The 10,282-nt window shown below is 41.5% G+C and overlaps 1 long non-coding RNA gene across 1 annotated transcript in view; it reads right to left on the bottom strand.

Moving 5' to 3' along the window:
• Positions 1–3,517, bottom strand: part of LOC117960794 — a 25,688-nt gene extending 22,171 nt beyond the window's left edge. Inside the window, exon 1 of the long non-coding RNA XR_004660228.1 lies at positions 3,449–3,517. This is a non-coding gene — a long non-coding RNA (uncharacterized LOC117960794). The remainder of the gene's footprint in view (positions 1–3,448) is intronic.
• Positions 3,518–10,282: the final 6,765 nt, after the last annotated feature.

Here is a 10,282-nt window from a genome sequence, read left to right as displayed (position 1 = left end):
AATCTTATGCATCCTTTTAAGTTGCAGCTCCTTTATTGGTATACTAATTTTCTAGGCCAGTGGTTTCCAATTTTATGTTTTGTGTGTGTGTGTGTGTGTGTGTGTGTGTAGAGATGGGAATTGTGAATCAAGCAATGTGGACGTGTGTTGGGAGCAGTTCAAGTGATTTTTCCTTCTTGGATATTTATTTAATTAAAAGTCAGAAGAAGTCATTGTGATTTCATGTCATGCGACTTTTCAACTAGATGACAAAATATCACCTTTCACATGCAAAGACTTCCCCAGTCAATCTAAAACAACATTTAAACATCCACACGTTCCACCAAAACAAGTTCTTTGGCCAATCGACAACACTTCTTCTCAAAAAGCTATGTAACAGTGTTTTATTTAAGACATTTCTTATACATTATATTCATAGTACACTACTTTTGTGAACCTATGACTTTGTCCAATCCCATTTCAGCCACAGGAATCAAGGTGTAAATGTTTTCACGAGAGATTGGAGGAATTCTAAAAAGCTAACATCAACTCCTCAGCTAAAGTACCACATTGTTGGTTCTCACTATAAAGAAAACTGAGCTTGTTTTGAATATTTTCATATGAAACACATGGGTATCAGGTTATATGCAAGGTCAATTTAAGAGTATGTTTTAAAGAAAATTTTGGTTTGACCGATCACATTTTATTGAACAAAATGAAGAATTCTCCAAGTCCGATACCCCAAATACCTGAACATATCAAACCAAACATATCTGCATGGTTGGATACCAAAAATCACAGATCAGTTTTTGGGGATTAGATTATGTTCACTGACTTTGAAAAGTTAAAGAAAATGAATGTTGTTCAGCTTCTTATTGGAGGCAGCGATGGCCCTCTATCCAGAAGAATAAAAAAAAACATTTCTGTTTTGCAACAAACACTACAGCTGATGGAATGCAACTGATGGATGGTCGGGACTTCTTCTGAGAGAAGCAGGTTGCTTTATTTTACAGCCCCAAACATTGAAAAGCAGCCCTGCAAAACTCATTTGTCCATGTTGTCTCAACTTGGCTGTATGCCTGAACACATTCAAGAAGCCCATTTGGAGATGTTTTCAGCACTAACATAGTACAATGCTTAAGATAACAAAGAAAAAAAATCCTATTTAGTGGGGAGTTTGTCTCCGTGAGCGTGGCGTCATGCTAAAAAAAAGAACTATTTTCGCCGGGAAACGGCCACCCTATCACAATCTCTGCAGGGGAGCCACATTAGAGGTAATGTCATCCACAGTTTAGCCCTCCGCTCCTCATTCCTCCATCTCTCTCCTAATGAACTCCCACTGAATTACCACTTCACCAGCGCCCCTGCCTTTTTATGATTCTATTTGTTTATCCATCTCTGATTTCCTCTCTCGTCTTTCTCCGCGCCCTGGCCACGCGCCGGCTCTTTAATTTTATTGGCCACTGTTAGCGGGGCGGCAAGTCGAGGCACTTCTTCGCTCGTCACCCCCTCCCCTCTCCTCCCCCGCCCCAACTCCACGCCCGTCTGTGAGTTTAGCAGATTAGGGTGCTCATCAGTCAGGGGAGAGGACCCCCGCCGCGGCAGGCCGCAGCCAAATCACACAGACATCTCTGGAAGGCATTGTGCCGTAATTGAATGCACAATAATTCCCCCCCATTAATACATCGCTCATAACGCAGCTTACGCATGAAATGTCCACATTATCGGTTGCATTTTTTTCTGTTAATGTCTTTACTCCTCAACAGTAAATTTAATAGGAAAAGTAAAAGGGAGTGGGTGAACAAGTGCAGAAAAGATTAAAAAATATTGAAGCTTTCTCGTTTTTCATGCGTCTTTTCTAAGTATAAAAAGGGACAAATGATCACAACTGGATCCAGCTGTTCCTATGATGGCTGCGCTACGCCAACTGCTAGCTGCCCAGCAGTCATCATCACTGATTAATGCTGCTTCATGTTTTTGTGAATAAATATGTCTTTTTATATTTTACATTCAGAGAATATCAGCTTCTTTTGCCTTCTTCCAAAACCTGTTGTGATCAACTGCATTATTGGTGCAGGAACGGACAACGTAAACAGCTGCAGGAAAAGAAAAACATCAGCAATACAGCCGACACAAACGCAAAATGACGGGTATGTGCATATTCAGTTCATGACTCCTATTCCAGCCAAACCGTTCTCACTCCCAACTCGTGAAATACGGACGCTTGGCCAGTGCCTCTCAGCTTCAGATACAACGCTCAAAGCACCCTTCAGCTTCTGTATGAAATGCACCGGGGAGAGCGTAAGATGACGTAGTATTAAGAACAGAAGGGAGTATTATGAAAGCCTAAAATTCCACATAGGGTGGTTGGTTGGGGTGGTGGATGGGTCAAACGACACAGGACACTGTTGATGTCCCGTTCTTCTTTTTCTAAACCCAGCTGTCCTGTTCTTGTGCCGCGTGTCATGGAAACATCCCTTTTATAAGCATCCACCATGATCTTTCCCTAAACCCAACCAACCCGGGATGACCGAATGCGTGGCTGCTGTGGCTCAGCGGTAGAGCGGTCGCCTGCCAATCGGAAGGTTGGTGGTTCGATTCCCGCCCCTGCAGTCATTGTCGAACTGTCCTTGGGCAAGACACTGAACCCCGAGTTGCCCCCGGTGCTGCGCATCGGAGTGTGAATGTGTGTGAATGTTTATCTGATGAGCAGGTGGCACCTTGTACGGCAGCCCCGGCCGCAGTGTTTGAATGTGTGTGAATGGTGAATGTTTCCTGTAGATGTAAAAGCGCTTTGAGCAGTTGTTAAGACTGGAAAAGCGCTATATAAATACAGCACATTTACATTGTATCATGAGGAAATGCGGACAGTTTTGTTGTTATTACTTGAATTCATGATTTTCTTTTACATGAAATCCTTGTGGGGACGACAGAAACTATGCACAACAGCTTTAAACGTACGTCCCAGCAAAGGGCGTCCAAAGTGACACAAATGGTCCCGACCAAGCGCATTTAGATAAAGCGTGTTTAGATATGACGCTAAAGGAGACTTTTACCGTCAATAACAAACGCCAACGTCACATCGGCCAGGAGTCCATACATAAAATGTGCTCTTTTAGTCTTGTATTCACCTTCAAAATCACAAAATATGTTTTTTTACTACAATACCCTTTATAATAACCACTAACCACTTAATGATAATGATTTGGCTTGTTTCAGTTCATATTCACTGATTTGCAGCTAAAACACGATTAGATGTGTTGTCATTAGGGGTGAAATATCTCTGACAGGTTGAGGTAGTATGGGTGCGGTGCCATGTCATCGTTGTTCTGACCTCTCAATAACTCAGAATACTGCCTTTGTCGTACAGCCCACTAGTTTGACATTCCTTTGTTTCAAAAAAAAAAAGTAAAACCTCTACTCTGACTGCCCATTGTTCCGACCACATAGCTAGGCACATGTGGATCACCTCCCATAATCTAAAATCTGAATCAACAATAACAAGTGAAATTACTTTTCTCTAGCTTATTAAAACAATGTTTATCTAGCCTAATCCACACAATCTCTGCAACGGTTTGCGTGCAGTTTTGTGGGAATATTTTGGGGGGAAATGGGCAGTCCCTATAGTTGGATCTATCAAAAAATCTACTACTTTACATTGTTAAGAGTAGTTGTACCCACAACATGACATATAGAAAACCGATAAAAAAGAAAAAAATTAAGACATTGACATAATTTTGACTTCTACATTTCCTAATATAATGACCCCTAATACTACATTGTGTAAAGCAATGTGTAACTCAGGCAAGTGGCCTAAGGGTTTGCATGACGATGCAATAAATCAAATAAAATAAAACAGCAAAGCGGTAAATGTGAGATAGAACTTGGTACTCAACACCCTCCAAAGTTTGCAATCTAAACCTGTACCATCATTAAAACGGACAGTTCACCCCAAAATCAAAAGCACATATTTGGCCTCTTGCCTGTTGGCCTACTGGTGTTTATTAATCTAAATTATTTTGGTGTGAGTTGGCCAGTGTTTGGAGATATCCCCCATATATGTGTCTCCCTTCTCTCTAATAATAATGGCACTATTATGGCATTCTTCAAAGAGCTAACAACAATACATTTAAAAAAACACCAACGTTTCTCAGACCCGGTTTCACTGTACTACACCTGCCAATAGAAGAAAGGTGGACAAGAGGTATGTGAAAGCTGAAGCGTTAGTTAGCTCAGTGAGCTAGCATTATTGGTGTGCTTCCGTCTGCTTTGAGTTTTTTTATGTTATTTTTGTTTTTATTAGCAACACAAGCCGAGTGCCATTCAGTTCCATTATATTGGAGAGAAGCCAGACATCTTTCCAATGCCAAATCACACCAAAACAATTAAGATTGATTAATAGCAGTGCAGGTTAAAGGAAAAAATATATAGGCTATTTTTGATGTTGGGTGAACTATCCCTTTATTGGGAACAAAGCAGGAGAAAATAATTTTGTCTACAAAAGTTCTACTCAAAGAGTTAGTTAAAGAGTTATTTTAAAAGTGAAATGTTTTTTGTTTTGTTGTACCATACAATTTTTCCCATGATGCATGCCATAACTGACTGGATAATAACTTTGTCTAACCCATGAAGCACCCAAGGATCTGAGTTTGCAGAAGGCCCCTCTGTATTATCTGCACTATTGTTTTTTGCTGCTGCGTGGCCAACTTAGTTATTGTGCCAAGTTATCTGCAGTCTCCATGCTTCAACGTTTTCATAACCACATACACGCCAGTGAACTGAACTCTCACAGTTGCTTGATCCCATAAATGTTGCCATGGTTTTGCAGCCTAGCGACCTGCATATGTGTGTGTGTGTGTATGTTTGTTAATATTTTACACTCACACATACTCACCTTTAATTCTTTCCCTTCAGCCGCCTGCAAACACTCAGGGATGAGTGCTTGACGTGCTGGCCATACAATAGGCATATTAACTCATGCAGTGACTGCTGCTTGGTGTGTTTGTGTGTACACAGCGTTAGCATGTGTGTGCAAAGACACATATAAAAAGGGAGGAGGTAGTGAAAAAGCGTTAAAGTGGACAAACTTGACAATATATGGTAAAGTCATCGTCACCTTTGGGGATAAAGGCATTTAAAAAATGTATTTCATGAGGGCCATAGCCAGGATTTTAAAAAACCAACAACAACTTAGAGCTGTAGGCCAGACTCTCACAACTTCTTAATATTGGTATCATTTGTTTCCACCAGACTGCAGTTCCTGTTAGCATTTAATGGCGTTTAATTTGGTTGAATCGAACCATGGAGCATGTCTTCTTTTGGGGTGTAGAAAAAAAATAGAGAAAAATATCACACTCAGATGCAGAACCTATCAAATGAAGTCTCTGCTCCACTATTGTACAGTCCATTTGTGGTGATCTGACCCATCTACCAGGTGTACTTCCAAAGTGTGAGCTAAACGGCTCCTGTAGTAAGGTGTGCTTTGCATGCAAACTTTAGCAGCTTGCGTTGTTTCTCTCACAGAAAAAGACTGGGGTTCGCACTCGCCACCCGTCACTTGCATAGCCACAATCAAACTGCAGAATTTGGAGACAAACGCCGGCAGAGCAAAATCTCGGTGGGCTGAGCAGACGTAATGATGAAGGAGCTTGTTTGACCATGGATATGCAACAAATATGCACTAGCCCAGAACACAGGACCTTCTTTCTGCCCCAGACACATCAGATCACCAAGTGCTGGTAGTGATGCATTTTGGTACACTTGGATTTTTCTCTGTGTGAATCTAAACCAAACCAAAGGTGAAACCCTCAAAGTTTGGACACTCAACAATGTATTCAGACCAAAACAAACAAACTATACAATAAAACAATAAAACTTGTTTCCAGGAGTGAAAAGGTTCTGAAAAACCCTTTACACTACGCAGCACACACAGATAGACATACAGTACGTAGCAGCTTGCTGGTGACCACAGTGAAGAATGTATAGCCAGAGATGATTCTCAGAAAGAGGTGGAGACCAAAACAGAGATAAAAGGAGTGAAGAATATACTTTGGGCCAACATGAACCTCATGATGTCTATTCACACAGCAGCAAACACATCTGGCAGTAGGAATTAGTGGTTTAGTGTCATATTGCCAGTACTACCTCGACAGCGCGCCTATGGTTCAATGGCATTTCTTCAAACCAATCACAGTCATCTCAGGCGATGCTAAGTGACCTACAGAGTAAAGGCGCCGCCGCAAAATAGCCTCAGAAAGGAACTTGTTTTGGTTGAACATATGCTTCGATGTTGTTTGAGTTGTGCAACAGAAAACTCAAATTGGACACACAGTCTAGCTAGCTGTCTGGATTTACCCTGCAGAGATCTGAGGAGCAGGTAATCATAGTCCTCAGAAATCCACCGGAGGTCAGAACGGCAACAAAGAGGTAACGGAAGTCCGGCCTAAATGAGTGAAGTTCGGAACTGTAACATTGTGAATATAGACTAGTGGTTTAATAATGGTCCAATAAAGTAAAATGACATAAAAGATAACAAAAAAAAAAGGAAATTATTCTCAATATCTACAGTTAATTGAATAAATGAATGCTTTCTTTAAACATGTATGAAATAATACAATAAAAACTAAAAGAACAAAGAACTAATTTTATTTTAAAATGTCCAAAAAAGAATAGGCAGAAGCAGAATATTTCCCCTGTTCCACCGCTATATAATAATCCTCATAACTCATCAATCATCAGTTGTAATGTAAGTTAAGTTTGATAATATAGGTGTGTGTGTATGAGTGTATTCATTATTTCCATTCAGTGTGTGTATGATTTATCAGTGTGCGTTTGTGTATTTGCATGCACATGTTTAAAAGTGTTTGTTTGCCTCTGTGTTGTGTGTATGTGTGTTTGTGTGTGGGTGCGTTTGTGTGTGTGTTGTGTGCGTATGTGTGTGTGTGTGTGTGTGTGTGTGTGTGTTGTGTGCGTTTGTGTGTGTGTGTGTGTGCGTGTATGTGGCACACGTGTGTGCGTGGCCATGCTCAGGGAAGCGCACCGCCCCGCGGATGACACTCAGAATGCATTATAACCATTAATGAAAAAGTTAATGGGGCATTTTCTTACATATCAATTTACATTTGGACTATTTGGGCTCACAAATGATGCCTGTGCGGCCGCGGCCAACGCCACTCGGCACGAAAAACAGAGAGGTCTAATGTGTTTTCGTGGACATCAAAATGTTGTGAATAATGACGCGTCCACTGAATGCAAATCAGATGACACTTGATAGGCCATGATCAACAGTGCCTGCATGGAAACTTTCACCCACAGACACAATGGAAGACGAGGGGGGGGGGGGCACAGAGAGAGCTGCAATCAGCAGGACAAAAAAAGCAGGACCTGCTGTATTACACCGATGAGATATTATGTACAGCTGCATTCATTTTCTTGCATAAATTGTGCGTCAACATATGCAAAACATACTGTTTGGTACAGAAAGCCTTTATCATAAACCAGAAGTAATAAATTTGCAAAGCACAAAACGCACACACACACACACACACACACTCCCCTTGAGTTTTATGTAAGAAACAGCTTAACATAATGCCCCCTAATGCATCATTTTTCTGTGTGGGAACAGTGTGTAGTGCTGCCATGTTTTCACCTCTTTGTGAGGATATACAGCACAGGAATTGGCCTTGATGGGCGGGAATGTCAAATTAGGAGCCATTTTTCCTGGGGCATGGAGACGCAGATGCAGTTGCACATTCACTCTCCCAGCATGCCAAAACGCGAAGCATGGTTAGGTGCTTTTGCTGTTGTGACTGACGCAAAAAGTCTTCAGTAGCATCTAGCCCTTTGGCGTCATTTTTAGACGCACTTTGGTCGGGACTCTCTGTGTCACTTACTGACGCTCTGGGTCGGGACGTACTGTACGTTTGGCTGACGCAACGCACAAGAACAGGACTGTTAGGTTTAGGAAAAGATTGTGGGTGGGGTTGCAAAATGTAGGTTTCAGTGACACGCGAGGCAAGAACAGGACACAGCCTCCTGGGTAAAAGTCCTTGTATGCTGTACGTTGACTTTCAGTCTTTCATACAGGGATGCACTGAATCCAGTTTGGTGGAAAAAAAGTCTAAGGTTCGGCGGAAACCGAATCTTGTCAAAAATTCCTATATTAGGCAGAAGCCGAATCCTGGATTCTGGACCATGCTTTCATACTAATCAATACTGCTGCTCTACCCTGTGTATCCCATACAAACGCTAAAGGGTGACTGTTGCGTCAGTATTGCACAAGTTGGGTAGTTAAAACGGGTTGGCACACACACACAAACACAAAGGTGGAATTCTTCTAACAGATTCAGCCTGGGAGTAAACACAGTCATTGCTTTAAAAAGTCCCCAAAAAAGTCTGAACTCAGTCAGAGTCAAGTCCTAAGTCAGGACAAGTGAGTCCTAAAGTTAGTTTTTTTAAGTCTCAAACTAACGTAACTTGGAGACATGAATCTGAATTTGTAAGCAGGTAGGAGTCAATCCAAAGTCGATGTTTAAGTAAATCCTGCAGAAAACATGTGAGTTTATTCAAGTTTGAAGTAAAAAATCATTTGAAATTGTTTTTGCCAAATCCAAAATTAGCGACATATTTGCACATTAAGCAGAAGTATGGCAATGACTTGTTGGGTACATACCACGTATCTGGAATCTTTATTTGCACAGCTGACAGTTGGTTTTCTTCCTTTGGCTGTTGCGGCTGGCAGATTTAAAAATATTCAGAAGAAAAACAGAATGTTCTCAGAGATTTGAGAGAAGTGGAAAATAAGTGCCATTTTCTTTTGTATTGTATCTAGTACGATAATTTAAGAATGTCAGTATTACATGGAATAACTCCAGGCTTGGGTTTAGTTAGTGTGCTAACTTTGTCTCCAAGTCTGAAGAAGCAGGTAAGAGTAATGATGTAATTAGTATTTATTCTGAATTACATTATCCAGTCCATTTTTATCCAGTGATTCACTTTGCTTCTAGACACTAAGGCCTAAAAGTCTGATTTTGACATATGGTGCAAAGAAATAGAGAATGTGAGAAACTGGGAGCAGATTTCTCATTTTTTCAACGTTTCAGAGGTGTGGCTTTGAGGAATGCCACCTATTACACTTCTCATATCTCTATTCTCATTTCCATTAATTCATATTGCTACTTATTCCTCCGAAATGGGTTTGGCACCCGATACTTTACATAAACAATTGCAAAATGAAAAGCCACCCCGCAGTTTCCCCTTTTCCTCTGATCGCTCCCCTCCCTTTCTCTCCTTCCAGTCTTACTCTCATTATGCCATTCCTTCACTGTCTGCATTCCCCCCCCCCCCCCCACCCCCTCCTCGCCCCGCCCAACCCCACCGCCGTTACTGGCGAGTGGGCCAGAGCAATGGGCAATAACCCAGCACGCCGCTTTTCGACTTAACGCTACCTGCTACGCTAATATCATTAATCAATAGAGCCAAGATTGTCTTCGCTGCGATTTGAAGGATCCAAGGGTCCCAGCGGTGCACAGGTACTGCTTTTCTTTTCTTTTTTCCCCCCTCCCTTCTTCTCGCTCTCTTCCTTCGCCGCAAAAAAATAAATAAGCTCATTTGCGAAGGCCCCCAAGATGGCCGACTTAATGACGGCCACAGAAGTTTTTCCAACAAATTTCATGGGGCATGATCCTAAGATAATAGCTTTTCAGCCCCAATGACAATCCAATTACCGTGCCAATCAAAGCCCACGGCATGCTGTCTAATTATGATCAAATCTGGCTGTCAGCTCAAATACTAAAACAGCAGCTTTAAGTCCAACAAATCACAGTTTGGAGACGGAGCCCAGTTTGTTCATCCATGATCGGGGGAAAGTAGGATTTAACTTTCTGTTAAAAGATTGTCTTGTTTTTTTTTGTGAGAACATTAATGTGATGTTTGACACAGCAGCACTCTCAATAATGATCCTGGATAACATTTTTAATAGACTTCATAATTCATTCATCTCACGTGAGGTATGATAGTAGTTTTTTTTTTAGAAACAGAAATGGAAAAGACGGATGTCTGTAAACTTACCGAGATATCTGCCACACACCCATGCACATGATGAATGCGTGACATGCAAAAATAGACATATAAGACCTAACAGTCGCTCACACTTGCTAACAAACATAAAGGCGGCATCAATAACACAAATGATTAAACATTCATGGCCTTTTCAGCGGAACATCTGCCGTGTATGGGTCTCTAGCCTCGGGGACTGGGCGAATCAGGATTTCAAGAAAGCAATAAGATGGGGGGGGGGGGGGGG

This window comes from Etheostoma cragini, chromosome 17 (assembly GCF_013103735.1).
Source record: "Etheostoma cragini isolate CJK2018 chromosome 17, CSU_Ecrag_1.0, whole genome shotgun sequence".
Lineage (NCBI taxonomy): Eukaryota > Metazoa > Chordata > Actinopteri > Perciformes > Percidae > Etheostoma > Etheostoma cragini.
The sequence above is the reverse complement of the archived record's forward strand: the minus strand, read 5'-3'. Positions and strand labels throughout refer to the sequence as shown.